Genomic DNA, 22476 nt, shown 5'->3' with positions numbered 1-22476 from the left:
TCCATTCCAATAGGCTTCCCTGCTCATTTGGGCTAAAGCACTACCAGGCCTATGTTCCTTTCCTTCTAGCTGCTGCCATTACTTTTCTTCCCTTGGAACAATGACAGTGAACATCAGTTAGGGCATCAGCCTGATGAGTTTGCTCATAGAGTTGTCCCGATACAACCCCTGTTGAAAAAGCTCAGGCATCCTGGGAGCACATCTGGGCCAGAGGGGCAGCATGAATGGGGTGTTGGGACAGAAACTGACCAGTCTCAGTTTTCTCCACCAGCCGGGGGAATGTGGAATAGAGAGCACAATTAAAAACCTCTACTGGTCTGCAGCACCTCTATATTGGCTCCCAACATTCACCCATGCTTTTGGACTCCGCTAACTTCAAGATGTCATTCCCTTCCTCTGTTAAAACGTGACTACCTTCAATCTGGTAAGAATTAGGCTTCTGGGACTGGCTCCGCATTTGGTCTGTTTCCCTATATTTATTCTGGCAACTCTAGTTTGGTAGGGAGAAGGGGGGCCAGCGGCACCCGTTAGTGTTCCATCTTGCCTAAAATTGGAAGCTCCAACTTTTCCTTTCTGCTAGTGTGTATGTATTTGTGAGTGTACGCAATGTACAAATATTTGTGTGCTTATGTACCCCACAGGTTTATATTCTTTTTGTCTGACAGACAAATACACACATAAATAACTGCATACAACAGGTATATACACATATATATATGCCTCATAGATATATTCCACTAATATATTTTCATGCTATATTTATTAGTCTGCTATTGTTTTGCACCTGCGCTAAGTCTGGAAGAGGTGGGCTGGCTCACTCTTTGTGGGGCCTGAGGCAAGAGTAAAAATAAAGGCTTACTTATCCTATGTCTGAATATTTAAAAGCTATAAGACGAGCTAATACATTGTTAAACAGACTATGTCCTATCCTCCTACCTTGACAGTTACATCTTCATAAGAATCTGGGAAGGCCAGGTTCAAATTTAGAACTCTTGGATCCCTCAGAGTTCTATATCAGAAGTAATGGTATAGAAAAGCTATTCCCTGACCTATGTGCTCCCCCTTTATCTACCCCAGAGTGGGGTAAACACTGGTTCATGCACTCAAGCATCATTTACCCCCCTGCAAAAAGCCACCCCTTGGCTGTGCTTTGGGCATAGGCATTGCCATTCTAACAGCACAGATCATCCTTGGGAGAATTGACAGGGAAGAGGCCTGTGCAGCCCAGTTAAGTGGCTTTAGAGACATTTTGGCAGGGAGACCCAGGGTCTGATACACCCAGATTGTCATCTATAAAGAGTGGGGGCAAGACTCCAAGAAGGGACGCCTTGCTGGCCCTACAAACATTGCAACTGGTAGGGAAAAGCCTAGCCAGCAGAGGACAATAAATATACATTGTAACAATACTGTAATGCTAATAGTGCTTCACTGAGGAATAAATTCTCCTTGAACATGTGTATTATTGTTTAAAATACCAGCTGCAAATATTTTCTTTAGAATTTCTGCATATTTATTTTTAAGCAAGGTTGACTTTTTTGGTATGTTATTTATTAAGTTTTGGTATTAAGCTTATGCTAGACTTACAAAGTGATTTGGGAAACTTTCCACTTACTCTGAAACAGTTTCAGTCATTTAGGTGGTTTTATATGTTCCTTGATGGTTAGGTTAGTTAGATCTTGCCTGTAGAACACGCAGGGTCTAATGTTCTTATTTATTTTTACTTTTTAAAGTGGTGGATTTATGAGAAACCTTGCTAGTGTATTGTGTGGTTGTTAATGTGTTCAGATAATCTATGTTTTCTTGAATAAATTTTTGGTCATTTCTGTTGTGCTGGAAAAATCAGCCGTTTCATCTAGATTTGAAAATTTATTGACAATATTTTCTATGATATTTTATAATGATTTTTACTATTTTTTGCAACTATGGTTTTATCTTCTTTCTCATTCCTGATGTACTTATTTGTCTTGCACTTTTTCTTCCTAGAGTATTGGGCTTATCGATCATTTCTGCTGACATTTGTTTTGTGATTCATTATTTTCAGCATTTTATCTTTATTAATTCCCTCATATTTCTTTTACTTTGTTTTGTTCTAATCTTCTCACTTGAATACTTGGCTCATTTATGTTCAAATTTTCAAATGCAAATCCCAAGGAAAGAGCAGGTGCAGAATTGTGAATAGGTAATGAAGCCAAGGGTCAGAAGGAGGACAGGACATGAGGTAGAGGGGGAAGAGCCACACGAGGAGGAGTCATGACAAGCAGCATAGAATGTGTGAGGCTTGGTTGTCAGGGTGACATGTTATAAAACACCGCCATCCGGACACCCTGCCTCCGCAGGCTCTGCATCCAACTCCTGTCTCCATTTTGGCCATGAGCACATCATGAAGAGCTTGCCAAATACCCAACAGAAATCCAGAGCCACAATGTCTACTGCATTTGTGATCCAAGACTTTTAGTTTCAGAGTCCAATAAGTGAAAAAGAAGAGCCAGTAGGGAGAAACATAGGGGTACTAAATTTTATTTTGTCATGGAAGGATATTAAACATACATATACACCATTTTTTATTTTTTTATTTTTTATTTTTTTGAAGATTTTATTTATTTATTTGACAGAGGGAGAGACAGCGAGAGAGGGAACACAAGCAGGGGGAGTGGGAGAGGGAGAAGCAGGCTTCCCACAGAGCAGGGAGCCCAATGCGAGGCTCGATCCCAGGACTCTGGGATCATAACCTGAGCCGAAGGCAAACGCTTAAAGACTGAGCCACCCGGGTGCCCCCAAAATGAGCTTTCTAATATGCATATGGGATGGGATCACTTGGCAGGTTACTCTTTCTTTTTTTTTTCTTTAAATTTTTTAATTATTATGTTAATCACCATACATTACATCATTAGTTTTTGATGTAGTGTTCCATGAGTCATTGTTTCATATACACCATTTTTTAAAAGATTTTTTTATTTATTACTTATTTGATAGAGAGAGACAGCGAGAGAAGGAACACAAGCAGGGGGAGTGGGAGAGGGAGAAGCAGGCGTCCCGCGGAGCCCGGATCCTGGGATCATGACCTGAGCTGAAGGCAGACACTTAACGACTGAGCCACCCAGGCGCCCCACATATACAACATTTGTTATAACACAGTGATTATAATCAGATTTGGGATACTTTTACATATAAAAGTAATTAGCTCAAAATCACAGAATAACAGTTTTATTCAATTTGCAATGTGGTTCTTCACAGAATTCCAGCCCTAGCATCACAAAGCGGAGTATAGAAGGGTGGGTTTGAAGCTGAGTAGCAATAGCTTAATAACCAGCTCGTTTGTCGGGCATGGGGGAAACTTGGTGAGCCCTACTTGTTTTAGGTTTAGGTCCTTAAATTTTGGACCCTAGGAGTAAGTATGAAATGGAGTTTGAAGACTTATCACAGGGACTGTAACTCAGCTTTGTTGTATCCCAATCCTTAACGATTATCCTGCCAAACACCAGCAGTGGCAAATGTCAATCCTATCAGAAAGAAGATAGGATCAGGTAGGTCACAGTTTATTTCCACAAACAATTTTATAAAGACAGCATCCTGGACTGGATAAAAACTAGCCAGAAACAGAAGGAGACAAACCAATAAGAATGAAAACCATCAGAGGCAGAACCAATAGGGCTTAATATGTTGGAATGATCAGATATAGACTTTAAAATAGTGGAGATTACAGTATTCAAGGGGATAAAATACAACGTCTAGAATTTGAGAGAACTGAAAGCTGTTTTTTTTAAAGATTTTATTTATTTATTTGACAGAGAGAGACACAGCGAGAGAAGGAACACAAGCAGGGGGAGTGGGAGAGGGAGAAGCAGGCTCCTGACTGAGCAGGGAGCCCGATGCGGGGCTCGATCCCACGACTCTGAGACCATGACCTGAGCCGAAGGCAGACACTTAACAACTGAGCCACCCAGACGCCCCTGAAAGCTGTTTTTTAAAAAGAATCAGATGAATATCCTAGATATCAAACCAAAATTGAGGACACAATTAATGGGTTTAACAGTTAATGAGAGAATTAATACATTAGAAGACAGAGTGAAAGAAAGCACCCAGACCGAAACACAGAGAGGCAGAGGTAGGAAAAACACAGAGTAGAAGAGACATAAGGAATATCCTAGATCAATTTAATTTTTGTATTAACATTCCAGTAAGCAGAGGATGGGGGGGGAGGGAAGAGAGAGAGTGATGGAGGGAGAGAGGGAGGGTGTGAGGGAGGGAGGGAAGGAGGGAGAGAGGAACAGAGAGAGAAAGACAGAAGGAATGGGGAGGAAGTCATACTTGAAGAGAGAGTGGCTAAGAATTTTCAAAACGGATAAGCAATGTGAATCTAGTCTTTTAAGACTAACTTCAAATGTCTTGCAGGACAAATAAAAAGAATTTCATCATCTTTACTATATCCATCAAAAACATCCTCAAGAATAAATAGGAAACAAAGACATTTTCAGATGAATCTAAATGGAGATAATTCATAACCAGTAGACTGAACTACAGGGAGTCCTCAAGGGCAGAAGGAAATGATACCAGTTGGTCATGTAGGAAGGAATAAAGAGTAGTAAAAATAAGTAAGTATAGGTAATATTTACTGTATAAAACCATTTAAAATATTTACCATTTAAGTGTTTAAATTAAATTTATAAATAAATTATAAGATGAAGAACACATAAATCAGAGTTGAAATGTTGTAAGAGTTTTACATTGTCCAAGAAGGTAAAAAGTACCAATTAATATTGGATTGGATAAATTCATAAACCATGATGTAATCTCTAAGGCAGCCACTAAAAGAATTATAAAACAGCATTTGGCTTCCTAGCTAATAGAAAAGAAAAATTGAGCAATTAAAAATATTTCAGGAGAAAGTAGGAAAGGAGAACAAAGGGAGATAGAACATGTGGGACAAAGAGAAAATAAATAATAAAATGGTAAATTAAAACACCCTCCTATCGGTAATAAGAAAACAAATGGACTAAGCCCTCTGATTAAAAATCAAAGATTACTAGAGTTGATTAAAAACTCAATTTCATGCTTTAGATGAGAGGTTCATAAAACGTAAGGGTACAGAAAACAAGAAAGGATTGAGGTCACATTCGCAGGTACCAGGGCTTAGGATTTCAGTATGTGTTTATGGGGGAGACAGTTCAACCCACAACAACAGCCAACAGAAAGACATGCACAGTGTGTACCTTAAGATGTGTAAGAATTAGGTAAGAGTGGTATTTGTCGGAACCCCAAACTGTAGTGCTCTATTATCAATAAATTGCAGTGGTATAGTAATATAATAAAATACTATATGATAATGTTTTAAAAATATTTTATTTATTAGAAAGAGAGTGAGCACAAGCAGCAGGGGGGTTGGGGCAGAGCGAGAGGGGGAATCAGACTCCCTGCTGAGCAGGGAGCCTGTCATGGGGCTGATCCCAGGATTCCAGGGTCATGACCTGAGCCAGAAGACATCCTTAACTGACTGAGCCACATGGGCAACCCTTAATGCTATATGATAATTAAAATGTATAAGTTATAGCTATATACAACAATTTGCATCTCACAAATATACCATTACGTTAAAGAAGCTAGATGTAGAGAATATATACTATATGGAATCCATTCACTGAAAGTTAAAAACAAGCATAACTACTTTGCTATTTGGGTGATGTGTGTTAGATGATTGAACCAAAAAAAATTCAAGAAAGTAATTACCATAAAAGTCAGGATGGTGGTTATCTTTGGAGGTAGGGAAGTGGTTGCAATGGGGAAGGGGCATGAGCAAGGCTCTTGGGTGTTGGCAGTGTTCTGTTTCTTGAGGATGCTGGTTACAAAGTGTTGACTTTGTGATAAATCATTTGGTCATATACCCTTATTTCATTTACTTTTCGGTGTGTGTGTGTGTGTGTGTTTGTGTGTTTTTAAAGACTTTATTTATTTATTTGACAGAGAGAGACACAGCGAGAGAGGGAACACAAGCAGGGGGAGCGGGAGAGGGAGAAGCAGGCTTCCCACAGAGCAAGGAGCCCGACGTGGGGTTCGATCCCAGAACCCTGGGATCATGACCTGAGCCAAAGGCAGATGCTTAACGACTGAGACACCCAGGTGCCCCTGGGTATGTGTGTTTTATTTCTCATGTTTACACACACACACACACACACATTTATAAAGAGAAAGAAAGAAAGAAAGAAAGAAAGAAAGAAAGAAAGAAAGAAAGAAAGAAAGAAAGAAAGAGAATCCAGAAGTTTAGTCAATTTGAGGCCATCTGGGTTACATTTACAATCAAATGAGCCAAACCAAAGAAGTATAATTAGGTTCATTAGAAACAATATATTGTCCTCAATTCTGCTTACTAACCTGGATAGGTGTGTGGCCCTGCCTGCAATATCTCCTGAATATGAAATTGTTAATTGAAATAATTGAAAATGTTAATTTATGCAATAATATGTTTTTGAGAACCCACAGTGTGCGGGACACTGATGTGCTTTCCCTCTGAGTTGAATTTTATGGAGTTCTGAGGAAATATGGACAATTTTGGTTTGAATAGCTGCTAGTCTCAGATTTCTTCACAGTGAGAATCTCTTCCCTCACACCACCCCCACCTTTGCCCACGCTCTAGTTGCAATGACTAAAACTTGTGAAATACTATGTATTAAAGCAGACAGGATGCACATATTCAAAAAATATCATGGCCATCTGAGATCAGGGTGAGAAAGTCTGTTGCAAATCTGTGGCAGCCTGAGTTGGGGAGTTGATGTGCATGTTCTCTGAATATTTAAGTTAGGTAAAGATTCTAAATCTCGTTGCTTGAAAGTGATCCAAAACTCAAAGTGCCAGCCCCACTGGCCCCTCCTTTAGGAATACAGATGTCATCGAATCTCAATAATGACAGCTATTAAGACAGCACATGAGACTGAAAAGAAATTTAAGAAGACTTTTATTGTTTCTTAAACTTTTAGTATCTTCCATGCCTGGCTTGAAATTCATTGCATATGATGTTGCTGTCTTGCTTAATCATGTGTTTAAGACTAATGGGCCTATAGAATATGCCCAAAGTGAATTTCCAGGAGCCTGGCTTGCCCAGTCATCAGTAAACCATGTTCAGGTAGCGATGTGCCAATACTCCAATCAGCTCGTCTTCATAGCCTTCTCTCTTTCCAGAAGCCATGAGCTTCAGGAGGGCAGGGACCATGTTTCTGTCCCTTACCAATGTGTACTCAATATCTAGTACAGTATTAGGCGTGCAGCGAACACCAAATACCTATTGATTGACTCGCTGATTGAGAAAACAAATGAGCAAGTACTTGACAAAACACATGTTTCCCTAAAAGGAGCAATGATATTCCAGAATGGTTCCATTTACGTTGTATTTAACGCCCCTAACCCACCAAAAAGGGCCTGACTTTGGGACTTTTATGTATTCAATCAACTAATTTTTATTGCATTCTTAGGTAGACCTTAGGGTACATAGTACTTTTGATGGTAGGAGATAGGGGGAAATTTTTTTAAGTGGTAGGAAGTATTGGGGGCTGATTTTAAATAGAGTGATCAAGGAAGGTCTCACTGAGTTGATGTTTGAGTAAGATCTGAAGGAAGTGAGGAAGTAAGAGGTGAAGCAAGAGGAAAGAAGAAGAAAAGGAGGTGAGAGCTAAGGGTACATCTCCCAGAACAGCATTTTAGGCAAAGAAAATAGCATGTACAATAGCCCTGAGGCAGAGAATCCTGGGAGAATTCAGGGAAAGCAAGAAGCTGTGTAGCTTGAGCAAAGCGAAAGGGGGAGAACAATGGGAGGTAAGGTCAGACGGATTCCTGGTCCAGACTCTGTAGGGTTGTATAAACTATTGGTTTTTACTAACAGTGAGATAGAATCCATTGGATTTTCTTGAGCAGGGGATTGACATGGCCTGACTTGCTTTTTAATAAGATCACTTTGATGGTTCTATTGGAAAAAGACATAAAGACCAAGAGAAGAAACATATGGAGTCAGAGCTAGTCTATGGAAAATTCTAACCATCAGATAGATACAATTGTAAGCAGAGAATTTGTTTTTTACCAAGACCAAGTCAAAATAGTTCTCTCCTTTCAGGAATATATTTGATGATAGAGTGGATACTATAATTACACAATAGATATTTTCTTCTTTTTTGATGAAAATATATATTTGGTAATACATGAATATGCTACTGTCATTGCAATTTAGAAAGAGGTTTTAGAATGTTTAAACAAAATGAGTGAGAAATTGTAGATTACTGTTTTGAATGTTTTTGAAGGGTACCATTTGGCATCTTTTAAGGTATTTTTTAAAAGAACTGACAGGAGAGTTAGATTAAAATTAATGGAATATGAAGCAAAAACAATAAAGATGAACAGTGAAATCAAGAGAAGTTATTTTGATACTGAGAAGTGAATTGTAATAAAATTTTCAGATTATACTGAAAGCAGCAATTCATTAAGAGGAAGAGATAAATTTAAAATAAAAGTTATAGGGGCACCTTGGTGGCTCAGTGGGTTGAGCATCTAACTCTTGGTTTTCCGTTCAGGTCATAATATCAGGGTCATGGGATCAAGCCTGTGTGGGGCTCCTTGATCAGTGGGGAGTCTGCTTGGGATTCATTCCCTCCCCTTCTGCTCCTCACTCTTGTGCACGTGCGCTCTCTCTCAAATAAATAAATAAATAAATAAATAAATAAATAAATAAATAAATAAAATCTTTAAAAAAATAAAATAGAAGTTATAAAGTTGATCATCCCATAAATTTAAAAATCCAATAATGAGGAGAAGTGATTAAATAAGCACATTGCTAATTTGGCAAAAACCAAAACCAGTGACGTTAATGAAGATAACAGAAAAGTCAAGATATGCCAACACAATAAGATACCAATGAAAACTGGTTAAAGAGTATTGTCGATTCAAAAAAGTATTGGAAAGAAAAGCTTGAAATATTCTGAAATCTTACAACTCATAGCTGAAGGAAACTGGATGGAGATTTTCCCAAATTTGAAAACAACCCTGAAAACTTACATGACATTACCAATAACAAGTTGTAAAGCTGAAACTTTCTAAAATATCAGTATTAAAAATCTACTTTCACCAACCATGTTAGAGGAAAAACCTAATTGTCTTTTTACTCTTGGTGTAGAAAAAAGAGTTGACCAAAGAGTCTACACCTCCAAAATTGTAGGAGAAAGTATGATAAAGGTGTGTCAGGTAGTTAATTAATCAAGATATTGTTTCTGGATATTGCTTCTGGAGTCACAGGTTTTGTTGACTTTTTAAAATTTGGATCTAGTTGTGATTTTTTGTCTCACTCTTGTTAAATTAATTAAACAAGGAAGCCATTAGACTGAAGTAGCTCTCATGAGGTGGCAGCCTACATAGCAACCCAAAATCTAAACCTGTGTATATAAAATGCCTCAAGGTTATGAAATTGAAACCTAAGGATAATCGATCAAAAATGGCCAGCTAAGCTTTAAGCTATAGCCAGTCAAATAATTTCCTTTCTATGCTTCCACCTCTTCTCTATATATCGTTCTCCCAGCTCCTGTCAGTGGGGTGCCTCTAACTTTTGGTTTGGCATTGCCCAATTAAATTGATTTTTGCTCAAATAATCTCTTAAAATTTTTAATATGCCTCAGTTACCTTTTAATATGTTAAGTAAATATTTATGTTCTGCCTAAATCCTTAATGCATTTTTTAAGAGGGACCCCCAGGTGATAGAAGCTTCAGGCTCCCAAAATCTGGATTCACTCTGATCAATAGGTTGGTTTGTGTATTTTAAGATTGCAAAAAAAATAAAAAATAAAAATTAGATGTCCACAAAGAGAGACAGATATACAAATTTGGAGTTCAGGATAGAGGTTCAAGTTGGAGAAGTACATTTGTGAGTGGAATGTTGTCCATATTCCAGTGGGTGAGTCCTTACCATACCACTAATAATTAACTTGATTCTCTGCAGATGCTGACTGGGTGTCCCACAAATTTAGCTCAGGTGTGACACTACCTGGAAATAGTGTCAGATTCCACAGGTTAACGGCTCAGTCCCATAAGACTGCCCCCCCTTCTCACTTCAGATGCCAAGCTCAAATCCAGATGGTTGCCTGGGCTTCTGACCACCTTGCTGTAAATCAGAGGTTCCCACAACTGCCTCCTCAGGTTCCATTGATTTGCTAGAGTGGCTCACAGAACTCAAGAAACTAGTTTACTTACTAGATTACTGGTTTATTGCAAAGGATATTAAAGGATACAAATGAACAACTAGATGAAGAGATACATAGGAAGAGGTCCCAAACACAGGAGCTTCTGTCCTGTGGAGTTTGGTCCTTGGAGCATGGATGCATTCTGTTTCACCAACATGGAAGCTCTCTGAACACAGTTTTTGTGGAGGCTTCATGACTTAGACATGATTGATCAAGTCATCGGACATTGACCATTGATTCAACCTCTAGTCCCTCTCCCCGCCCTGGAGGTAGAGGGGTAGGACTAGAAGTTCCAATCCTCTAATAATTAGGTTTTTCCCTTGGCAACCAGCCTCATTAACATAACAGAGATATCTCTACAGCTCTTATTACTTAGGAAATTCCAAGTGTCCGGCCAGAAAGAGAACAAAGACCAAATATAGGCATACCTCATTTTATTGCATTTGGCTTTATTGTGATTCACAGATGTTGTGTTGTTTTTTTTTTTACAAATTGAAGGCTTGAGGCAACCCTGCTTAAAGCACGTCTATCAGGGCCATTTTTCCAACAGCATTTGCTCACTTCATGTCTCTGTGTCACAGTTGGGTCGTTTTCACAAAATTTTAAACTTTTTCATTATTATTGTATTTGTTGTGGTGATCTGTAATCAGTGATTAAAACTCTTTTACTGTAAAAGCTCAGATGATGGTAATTTTTAATTAAGTTATGTACATTGTTTTAGGCATAATGCTATCACACACTTAATAGACTATGGTATAGTGTCAACATAACTTTTATATGCAGTAGAAACCAAAAAATTTATTTGACTTGTTTATTCTGATATTTGTTTTATTGCAGTGGTCTGGAACCCAACCTGAAATATCTCTAAGGTAGGCCCATATATATTTCTTATTATAAAATCACAATATCACACATATCTAAATGGTATTTAAAAACTTAAGACTCAGGGCCATGTTATGACTTTTGTGGGCTCTAGGCAATTTTGCCTTTGTGAGCCTCTTCCTCCATTAAAAAAACATATAATTATATAAAATTATATAATTATTAATAATATAATAGTCAATATAATCACTAATTAACTAATATACTAATTAACATAACAACAACATACTAATTAACTAATTAACATAATAATCACATTATTGTATATTTATATATTATTGTTGTCGAAAACCGACCTCTGTGCTTCAGAGCCAAAACATAACACAAACACAGAGTTTGGGATTAAAAAAGAACAATAGCTTTATTGCTTTGCTGGGCAAAGGAGGCTGCAGTGGGTTATGGCCTTCAAAAAACTGCAAGCCTGGGGCGTCTGGGTGACTCAGCCGGTTAAGCGTCTGCCTTCGGCTCAGGTCATGATCCCAGGGTCCTGGGATCGAGCCCCACATCGGGCTCCCTGCTCAGCGGGAAGCCTGCTTCTCCCTCTCCCACTCCGCCTGCTTGTGTTCCCTCTCTCGCTCTGTCTCTCTCTCTGTCAAATAAATAAATAAAATCTTAAAAAAAAAAAACCCCAAAAACAAAAACAAAACTGCAAGCCTGCCTGGAGGAAGGGGTTGGGGGGTTTTATAGGGAAGTCCAGGTTCTAGCTGGTTTGACAGGAATTGTGTACTTGCTGCCAGCCTCCATTGTCTTGTCTTGAGGGTGGTACCGGGTTCCTGAAACAAAAAGTTAAGAAGGGAGGAAAAAGGTTACTTTAAAATCAAACTTCACTGGAGCATTAGTACAGCTATTTTGATTTTTGTTCAACCTTATGCTTTTAAGAGGTTTCATTATGATTATATGTTGTGTATTATAAATATATAGTAGCAGCATATATTAAGATGACTAATATCTAGGCTGAATATATTATCGTATTTACTTTTTCTTCTAATTTTAAAATAAATTAAAATATTTTCATGGGCCCTGGAAAGTATCGCATAATTGTTAAATTAACCACATTAGACCCAAGACGGAGTCATCTTGTTAAACCCTATATCAGCAAACCAAAACGTTACTGAATTTCTATGCGGGCTATCCCAGGGAGGCCCAGGTCAACCCATCAGCAAATGCCTGCTCAGCACAAGTTACCTGACTTGGCTCCAAATAAGGAAAGTAATCAGCAAATGCCACTATAACTTCCGTGTTCCAGCTCACTTTGGTCTATAAAAATCTCTTGCCTTGTACAGCTTTTTGGAGATCCTTTCTAGCTGTTGGATTGATGCTGCCTGATTCATGAATGACGGCAAAAAAGCCTGCTAGAACAATAAATTGTCTGTGGAAAATTTTCTTTTAACACAGCCAATTTTGCATATCCTCTCCAGATCAGTCACACATGATGGCCCGCTTCTGGTTAGCCTGCCTCCAGCTTCCCCACCAATGACCCCCATCAGGACATACCTGAAGCCTTCCTTTCTTTTCATTGTAAAAATTTCTTGCTCCCCTGCCTGCCTGTGACTCACTTGCTGACTCCTTGAGTGACTCCCTTGCTCTATACTGAGTTCAAGCTTTGGTTCATTTCCACAAGGACAAGACCATTACAGGGGAGGAGGTCAACAAACTGAAGGTCAGGGTAGTAGAAGGATCAAATATGTGGAGGTTAAAGTCATCTAGCATTATGACAGGAGGAGGGTTGGAGGGATAGACATTGATGGACGTTGGTCATGTGAGAGACGACCCCAAATAGAAGAAATAGTGGGAGTCACCCAGGGTTCACAGATGATGGCAACAGTGAAGTATGGTGGGTGATAAAGTCTGATGACCTGGGAGTCAGAGCTATGACTCTTACAGAGGTTAAGAGGAGATAATGGCAAGGGAGCAACAATGAGGAGTTGGAAGGACCCCTCTCCATCAGCTCCAGTGAAAGGAGGGATGTTGGAGCTCCTGCAACGGGAGCAGTGCCCTCAGGGAAGAGCCAGGTTTCAGTTAGAAGGTGAAGGTAACCCAGGCTTGAGTGTTTAGGGAAACTTGCTTATTATGACCATGAATTCCAGATAGTTGACTGTTGTAGAAGTTGGAGAGGGTTATGAGATGGGGTCAGAACATACAGAACATTTTGGAGATCTTGGGGATGAGGGATGAACTGGGGGATGTGAGCTTCCTGCAGTGACTAGTAAAAATGGAGACAAAGATCTACAGATGGATGGTGAAGTTGTGGGTGTTGAGAGGGAAGGGATGGTTGGGGATCTTGTCAAGGAGGATTCTGAGCTCTGGTGCTTCTTTCAGACCTCACTGGGGTATGGGAGGCCTGTGGAAGATCAGTTGTCCAGTGAGCGTGTGGAGCTTTGTTTAGACCCCAAGGATGGAGGTGTAGAGGGTGTGAAAGGGAGTCTTACAAGTGGGAACGGTTTCCCATGTCGGCATAAAAATGTCTCTGTAAAGACTGCCTCAGCTGCTTCAAAAGTCCTGCCAAGCCCTCAACATGAGCTGGATACACAGGCACTGAAATATTTGTTGAATGAATGAATGAATGAATGAATGAATGGATTTCCTTTAGTAACTGGAATATTTAACATCCACACCCTAAAGCATCTGCATTAGAATCACTTTCTGGGTAGATAACCTACCAGACTTCTATACAATTAAAAGAAAAACAAAACAGAATAGGGTCTGCCTGCCCTAAGACCAAATTCCAGCCCCAGAATGGAGAAAATTCATATACTTTCTAAAATTACGGTTTTCTAGATCTAATCATTTAAAGATACAGATCACATAGGCAAAGAATGGGTAATTACAGAATATGGGAAAGGAAAAAAGGAGCTAAACTTTATTGGTGGTGTTGGGGGTGGTCAAAGAAAGAATATGATGAGTTTTGAACGTCAATTTGAAGAAGGGCAAGTATAATAGGTATTTCTTCTAAGTCATAAGAGCCTGGGGTGAAGTCAGGATTACTGGCCCCCAAATACTAAAAATAAAAGAAAATTAGTTATTTCACTTTTCTTCATTAGCCACCTTGCAGGATCACCTAGCATTTCCTAGGTCTCTCCTTGCACTAGCCATCAGGAGCCATTTCCTTGGACATGGGTGACGACCCCGGGAGAGTGCCTCTTGGCTTCTGGTTCTAGGCTTGCTCCAGGTGGCTTCTCTGCAGCAGCTTCTAGAAGAATTCATATTCTGCTTCCCAGTTATAGACCCCTAAAGACCACACTCATAAAGTAACAGATTAAAGGGACCTTAAGGTATTTTTAGTCTAGTCTAATTTGCTACCTGATTGCAGGGACTCTTCAGAAAATGGCATTCAACTTCAAAGTGACACAGCATTTACCACCCCAGAGGCAGCCCATTCCATTTTGGTCCTTTTCAATAAATAGAATGTTCAGGCTCATTGAACTGAAATCCCCATAGCTTCTTTAGCAGTATTTCTGCCAAGATTTTGTAATCAGTTTAATAAGATCAGTGGCCATAAGATTATATGCCATAGGTTGTCTTTCTGGTAGCCAGAATTCAGTCTCTGTAATGGAAACAGCGGATTCAACCCTGGTGCAGTCTTATTAATCAATTTCCTTTTCTGTATGCATTATTTATCAATGTTCTTCTAATGTCATCCTCTGATTACATTACTGATTAATTCTTTATTTTATGCAATCTAACAAGCATTAAATTAATTAAAGAATGCCTACTGTGTGTCAGGCACAGAGGTTATAGCCACATTGGTAAGTGAGTCAGATAAGATTCCACTCTCCAAGATTTTATTTGCTATAGGGATATAGAGCCAAGGAAACAGGCTTTAATTCAAAAGTGAGCTAAGTGCTATGTTATGGGAGTTATTAGAATATGTTGGGAGTTCACACTGGGCCACCTAATCTACTTTGAATTATGATGCCAGAAATCAAGTGGTTGGTTTTCTAAAGTACATGCTAGCCCTGAATGTAAACTCCACTCACCTTGGATAAATTTGTGTATGTCCCATGTTTCATCAAGCATTCATATGCAGACCATTCCCAGTGGTGAAGCCTATGGATAGGACAAACCCAGGGTTAAGCAGTCATGGATGGGAAAAGTGGCTGGCAGGGGTGGAAGAGCGGGGAGGTGGGTCTTGGCCCTGGGTGCCTTTAATGGCTCTCAAATTCCAGACTCCCCAGTCTTTCCCTAGTGGGCAAGGTTACTTCTCAGAATGACACAAGTTCCTGGGCCTCTGATGATACAACGGGAGCACATTTTGTCCGTTGATTATTCAATGGAGCAAGGTCAGAAGCATTAAGCAAAATATTCAAAAAAATATATAGATATACAGGGATTCATCAGGTTCCTAATTGTGTGGGTACTTGTATGCGCACACGCGCAGGTCCAATATGCCTAGGTGAAGATGGAGACCGTTGGGAAGAAGACATTTTGTTAGGACACTGTTACGTACTTGAGGACAAAAGTGGTCACTAAATATTTTCCCCAGACGTCAAATCATGTAAGTTAAGAGCTTCATTTCACTGATAGCATTCCTAGCCTCAGACTATCTTCATAATTTTTACATTTTCTTCAACTTAATGAAATCTGCTCTGATTAGAAAACAAGATCTCCATAATTACGCTCCAAGTTATGGCAGAGGGGAGCAGATGGGTCTAATACAGATATTTCTGGTGGGGAGGAGTGTAGGCCGGACTTTAATCCCAGATCCTCTCCCTCTCCTCCTGTGATTTCCAGCAAGTTCCTGAACCATTCCACAAATATACGTGCAAAACGTCCCCATGCCATGGGACTGGTGTGAGCCAACCATTCATTCACTTGACAGATATTTATGAGCACCTGCTCCTGAGGTTCCAAATCCTCAGGACTGGGATACAGCTGTGAAAAATACGTGCAAAGAGCCCTGCTCTTGTGGAATGCATGTGGCACAGGGGATGATGGTAGACAATGAGTATAATTCACAAATGAATTATATAGAAGATGATAAGTTTTAGAAAAAATGAAAATATGGTAGAGCAAGGCGGGCTTGGGAGGGCAGAATGGGGCTGCACAGGTCCCATGGTTAAATGGAGTGGTGCAGTTGGGCCTTGCTGAGGAGGTGAGGTATAAGCTGAGACCTGGAGATGATAGAGGAATTACCTAACTGGATGGCCAGGAGAAGACCCTCACAGGCAGAAGGGACAGCCAGTGCAAAGGCCCCAAGGTAGGAAGTTTCCTGGCATGTTTGAGGGTAAAGGAGGCCAGTTTGTCTAAAACAGAGTAAAAAAAAAAAAAGGGTGGGTGTGTTGGGGAATAGGGAGAAGTTGAGGTCTGGGATGTCACAGGATCACATAACACCTTGTAGGTTGTTATAAGGATCTAGGATTTTATTCTGAGCAAAATGGAGATTTTGAACATTTGTTTTGAGCATACAAGGGTTTCCTGGCCACTCTGTTGGAAGTAAATGTCTAGGAAGCCAGGGAAACTGGCTAGGAGGCAGTGATGGAGGTGAGAGATGATTATGACCCAGGGGTAATGGAAAGTGGTGAGAAGTGATGGGATTGAAGATAAATTCTGGAGGAGGGCCAGCATGATTTCTAATGGATTGGCTATGTATGGATCATGAGCATGTTTGTGGAGGCGAATCAGGATCTCAGTTTGGATATGTTTAATCTGAGATGTCTATTAGCCGCCAACATAGACATGTCAAGAGGCAGTTGGGTATGACTCTGGAGTCTGAGAAGGGGTTCTGGCATAGAGATATAGATTTGGGAGTGTTTAGAAAGACTCAGTCCCTCTCCTCTGTTTCTTCCTTACTCTCCAGCACTGCTACACTTAGCATACTTCTGACACTAGAGGTAGGTGGGTTCTCTCACAACAAGCAATTCTCCACAACTCCAGCTGGGTGTCCTACAACTGAACCCAATTCTGCTACCATGTACCTGGACATAGCCTCAGATCCCACAAGTTAAGTGTTCAGTCCTATAAGACTGCCCCTGCCCCCATGCAATTCAGATGCTAATCATAAGCCTGGGTTGTCACCTGTGCTTCTGATTGATCAGCTATAAATTGGAGGTTCTCATGATCCCCTCTTCAGGTTCCATTAATTCGCTAGAGTGGCTCACAGAACTCAGGAAAACAGTTTACTTACTGTTTATTATAAAAGGATATGATAAAGGACACAGATAAACAAACATCCAGATGGAAGAGATGGGTAGGACAAGGTATGTGGGAAGGGGCAAGGAGCTTCCATGCCCTCTGCAGGCACGTCTCTCTCCCTGCACCTCCATGTGTTTGCCCACCTGGAAGCTCTCCAAACCCCATACTTCTAGGATTTGTATGGAGGCTTCATCATGTAGGTGTGATCCATCATTACCTCTGTCTCCAGCCCCTGTCCCTTCTCTGGAGAGTGGGGTGTGGGATTGAACATTCCAAGCTTCTAATCATGGCTTGGTCTTTCTGGTGACCAGAGCCCATCCAGGAGCCCACCCAGAGTTGCCTCATTAGAACAAAAGACACTGCTATCACCGGGGAAATTCCAAAGGATTCAGGAACTCTGTGTCAGGAACTGGGGTCAAAGACCAAGTTTTAGAACAAAAAATGTTCTTAGCACTGTAGTCACTTAGGCAATTACAAGAGTTTTAGGAGTTTCATGTCAGGAACTGGGGGCAGAGACCAATATATATATATATTTTTTCTGTTATCTTACAGGGAGCCATCAGAGACCCACTAAAGTATGTGCCAAGTTAATTCAGTGGGAGATGGTAATTTGTATTTTGCTGTCATTGTATTTCCCCTCCACACCCCCAATCCTGTGACAAAAGGGGAAGCCAGGCTTTTGTTTCCTTTTGTCTCCAGGGAAGTTTGTTTGGCAATAGAAATGTCTGTTGCAGGAAGGCAACCCCTTGTCGTTGCTTTTGTTTTCAAAAGCTTAGAGTTTCTGGAAGGGGCCTCCCAAAGAGATGTGTGTAGCAGGCAACTTTTTGGGAGTGGCTTGGCTGGGTGGTTCTGGTTCTCAGGGTCTTTTACGAGGTTGCAGTCAAGATGTCAGATGGGGCTGCATTCATCTGAAGGCTTGTCTGGAGCTGGAGGAGCTGATTCTAAGATGGTCCGTTCACAAAGACAGCAGGTTTGTGATTGCTGTAGTAGGTAGGACCCTCTTGTAGGGCTGCCTAAGTGTCCTACAACATGGTAGCTGACTTCCTCCAGAGTAAGGAAACTTTAACTCCTTTTATAGTCTCAAAAGTCACACACCAAAACTTCTGCCACATTCTACTCATTAGAAGCAAGCCACTAAGTCCAGTACACACTGAATGGGAGGGGAATGGGTCTTTACTTTTTGAAAAGAGAAGCATCAAAAAATTCGTAGTCATATTTTAAGATCACCATACATGGTGCTAGAGATCTTATAACCATACCTGAAGACTTTCCTACCAGTAAATAAGCCAAAACTTCCCTTTATTTTTAAAGCCAAGTTGAGTTGAGATTTTTTTTTTTTATTATTACTTATAGTCAAAAGTACTGTAATTAATGCAGAGGGTATAAATTGAAGTAGCTGATCTGGGAGAGAATAGCAGTTCCCAAAGCTGAGGGGGGAGATAGTTTCTTGGGAGGTGATAGGCTCTCCAAAAGGTAAGGGAAATGGCAGCTCCCAGGGAGACTGGATCTTCCACACTGGCACTCCCAGTCGGTCCAAAAGTCCATGGGCCTTGCATAAACATCCTGGCACTGCATTACCCAGGTCTTTTATTTTCTGTATTCTGATGCTTTGACATCTGGGGCTCTGCTCACTCTGGAGGGACTGTTCCTCCCATGGTTAGCCAATTCCTAGAGACAGTAGATAGCTCACCTTTGAGAGTATTTTTCAAATGCAAACTAACCAATCCAGAGCCCACACACCAACTACATCCTTTATCTGACTCTCATCCTTTGAACCACTATCCACCTGCACCAGTCACCCTAGGGCCAGGTCCCAGACAACCAGGGACAATCTCTATGCTCTAGACCCCACAGAAATAATTCAAATTAGCCAATCCCAAACCTATTTACCATGCCTTGTCTGTTCCTTTCTGAAGAAAACAGAATAAAGACTCTTGCACATAGCTCTGCCCCTATCCCTGTGCCTTCTAACCAACCCTGGTGCTTCTCTGTGTGGCCCCTGCATGGCATGGCAGGACCTCCCTTTTTGGGAACTGTGAGTTACAAACTATCTATTCAATGGTAATCATCTCTTGATCTGTTGGCCTTACTAAACCTCAAATTTTCTACTAATACACTATATTTTAAATCAGGCACACAATACATAAAACTTTCTACCTTCAAAAGACCATGTGGGTATAGATAAGTGGTATAACAGCTATGACCAATAGTGTTCCTTCCTGAATATTCTGGAATATGTAAGACTCTAGGGGAAAATGGGGAACAGGAACTGGCCAGTCAGAGGCTGGGTAGAGTCAGATTTAATATAATTTTAAGAAAATGCCAAGAAAATAGATAATGTAATGCTTCTTAACCTGAGCATGATGATTACAAATTAAGACCTCCTATATTTAAGTTTTGGTTTTTGAAGAATCTGTGATAGTTCTCATAAGCAGTTATTACTATTCATATGTTGATTTTAATTTTCAAAGTAACTTATAAAGATTTATTTTTAAAAATTTCTAGCCCCTACCATCTCCCTCTTTTGACCTCACGACACATTTAAACGTCGGGATGTGTGAAAGCATTTGGTGACAATTTTTGTTACACAGATGGTGCATGCCTCACCTCGTCTATGAAAGTTGCTGAGTATGTTTACTTGAAAAAAAAATGTACAATTATTTTTATAAATTTAATCATGGAGTTACTTCATGGTCATTTCAATTTGGCCTTTCTGGCCAATTATGGAATTTCTCTCGAATTCAAATCTCAGCCATTTCCAGTAGGTAAAAAGCTTTCATTTTTAAAATTTGTATCTTTTTATTTCTTCCTGGATAGAAAGGTGATCCTCCTTCTGAGAAGCTTCTATCAACAGCCTTTGCCTAAGACTGACATTCCTATAATGTTTTCTCCTTTGTAGTCATTCTGTCTTTTTTTTTTTTGTAATACCTGTCCCAACCCTTTTTCTGAGTCCCTATCTCAAATCTGTCCCATCATTGTCCTCAATATATGACTATACGTCCTTCATCACTGACGAGATGGAAGCTGTAAAGGGAAAACTCAGTTTAGGGAAAAACCCAGTTCTTCCCTACTAGGTGTTTCTTCCCTGTGTGTCTCATTTACTTTCACAGAGAACACTTCACTTTTTCTTTAAAAGATTTTATTTATTATTTGAGAGAGAGAAAGCATGAGCAAGGTGAAGGGAAAAGGAGAAGCAGACTCCCCACTGAGCGAGGAGCCTAACGTGGGGCTTGATTCCAGGACTCCAGGATCATGACCTGAGCCAAAGGCAGATGCTTAATGACTGAGTCACCCAGACGCCCTGGGAACACTTCACTTCTGACACTTCTGATCACCAGATGTGTGGAGGTTTATCCCTATACCTAGTAATTCTACAGACACCAGTGGGGTGTTCTGCGATTTAACTCAATTCTAAAAGTATCTGCCCAGGTTAAGGACTCAGCCCCACAAGACTGATTCCACCCCACTTCAGGTGCCTATCACAACTAATAGATCCCCAGGTTACTCACAACTTCTGTCTGACTTGGCTACAAATTAAAGGTTCCCAGACCCCCTTCTCAGGTTCAGTTAATTTGCTAGAGTGGCTCACAAAACTCAAAGAAATATTTTCTTACATTTACCAGTTTATTAAAGGATATGTTATGATAAAGTCTATAGATGAACATCCCCATGAAGAAATACATAGGGTGAGGTCTGGTAGGGTTCTGAGCACAGGAGCTTCTGTCCCTGTGGAGTTGGGGTGTGTCACCCTCCTGGTATGGATATGTTTGCCAGCCTGGAAGCCCCCTGAACCTCATTCTATTGGAATTTTATGGAGGCTTCTTCACATAGACATGATCAATTGTTAACTCCAGGGTCGCCTGGGTGACTCAGTCGTTAAGCGTCTGCTTTTGGCTCAGGTCATGGTCCCAGGGTCCTGGGATCAAGCCCCTCATCGGGCTCCCTCCTTAGCGGGAAGCCTGCTTCTCCCTCTCCCAATCCCCCTGCTTGCGTTCCCTCTCTCACTGTGTCTCTCTCTGTCAAATTAAAAAAAAAAAAAAGATTTAAAAAAATTATTAACTCCATTTTAGTCCCTCTCCCCTCTCTAGAGAACGGGAGGGGTGGGGCTGAAAATTCCAAGCTTCTAATCATGGCTTGGTCTTTCTGGTGACCAGCCCCCATCCAGAAGACATCCAGAAGCCCACCCAGAGCTGCTTTGATAGAACAAAAGATGCTTCTAGTGCTCTTATCACTTAGGAAATCACAGGGATTTCAGGAACCATGTGAAAGTAACTGGAGGCAGAGACCAATATATATTTTCTATTACCTCATAGAAGCTGACTGATATGAAGCAGTTTCCTCATTCATCCTCAGATTCTAAATTCTCTGTATTTCTGTGTTAAATTCTCTCATTTTCCTTCAAATGTCCGAGGAAGGGGCTGTGGGAAAGTATTCTTCTCTTAGGCTAGATTAATACTTTTGGCTTCTTGAAGAAAAAGGGCCCCTGTATTTATCACCTCCCATGCATCCATCCGTCTAGCCAGTCATCCACCCAACAACTAATTATTGAGCATCTGCTATTTGGGGGAATCAGAGATGCTTAAGACACTGTCCTCATCTTTAAGGACTCTAACAGAAGACTAACCAATTAGAAATCCAACAATTACAAAAGTGTGTACAAAAATACCTAGATGGCACAGAGGCGATGATGACTTACTGTGGCGTAGGGTGGTGGTTTAGTTTTTTATTACTGTGTAACAAGCCTCACCAAAATTTTGTGCTTAAAACAGTGTATGACTTCTCATGATTCTATAATCTCAGCTTGGCTTGGCTGGGACACTGTCCTACTTTATGTGTTGTCTGCTGGAGCAGAAAGTCCATGATGAATCCTTTACTTGCATGTCTATTTATTTATCTGAAAGGACTGGAACAGCTGGCTGCAGGCCACGCATCTCTCACCTTCCAAGTGGCATCTCCACCTGGCTTGTTTGGACTTACTCATAGCGGGGTAGTTGGCCTTCTTTTGGCAGATAGCTTCTAGGAGGGGTCATAGAAGCTGCTGGTTCTCTCCAGGTTTGGGCTTGGAAGCCCTCGAATGTCACTTTCACTATATTGTATTGTCAAAACAGGTCACAAGTCCAGACCAGATTCAAGAGGAGGAGACATAGATTTCACTTCTTGAAGAGTGGAACCATGCATGTACATGGTGGGAAGACATCTGTGGTAGCCATCTTTGGAAATTACAAAGGAGAAAAGGTCAGAGAAAGCATCATAAAAA

The 22476-nt window shown here is 40.5% G+C and overlaps 1 long non-coding RNA gene across 2 annotated transcripts in view; it reads left to right on the top strand.

Moving 5' to 3' along the window:
* Positions 1–22476, top strand: part of LOC112806093 (uncharacterized) — a 46283-nt gene that overhangs the window by 5553 nt on the left and 18254 nt on the right. For both annotated transcript variants that reach the window (XR_012375350.1, XR_012375351.1), the window contains exons 2-3: positions 4393–4592; positions 11043–11074. This is a non-coding gene — a long non-coding RNA (uncharacterized lncRNA). The remainder of the gene's footprint in view (positions 1–4392; positions 4593–11042; positions 11075–22476) is intronic.

The sequence above is a fragment of the Callorhinus ursinus genome, unplaced genomic scaffold, assembly GCF_003265705.2.
Source record: "Callorhinus ursinus isolate GAN/ISIS: 27379988/994484 unplaced genomic scaffold, GSC_fseal_2.0 scaffold49, whole genome shotgun sequence".
NCBI classification, from domain to species: Eukaryota; Metazoa; Chordata; class Mammalia; order Carnivora; family Otariidae; genus Callorhinus; species Callorhinus ursinus.
Note: the sequence above shows the minus strand (reverse complement) of the source record. Positions and strands in the feature narration are given on the sequence as shown.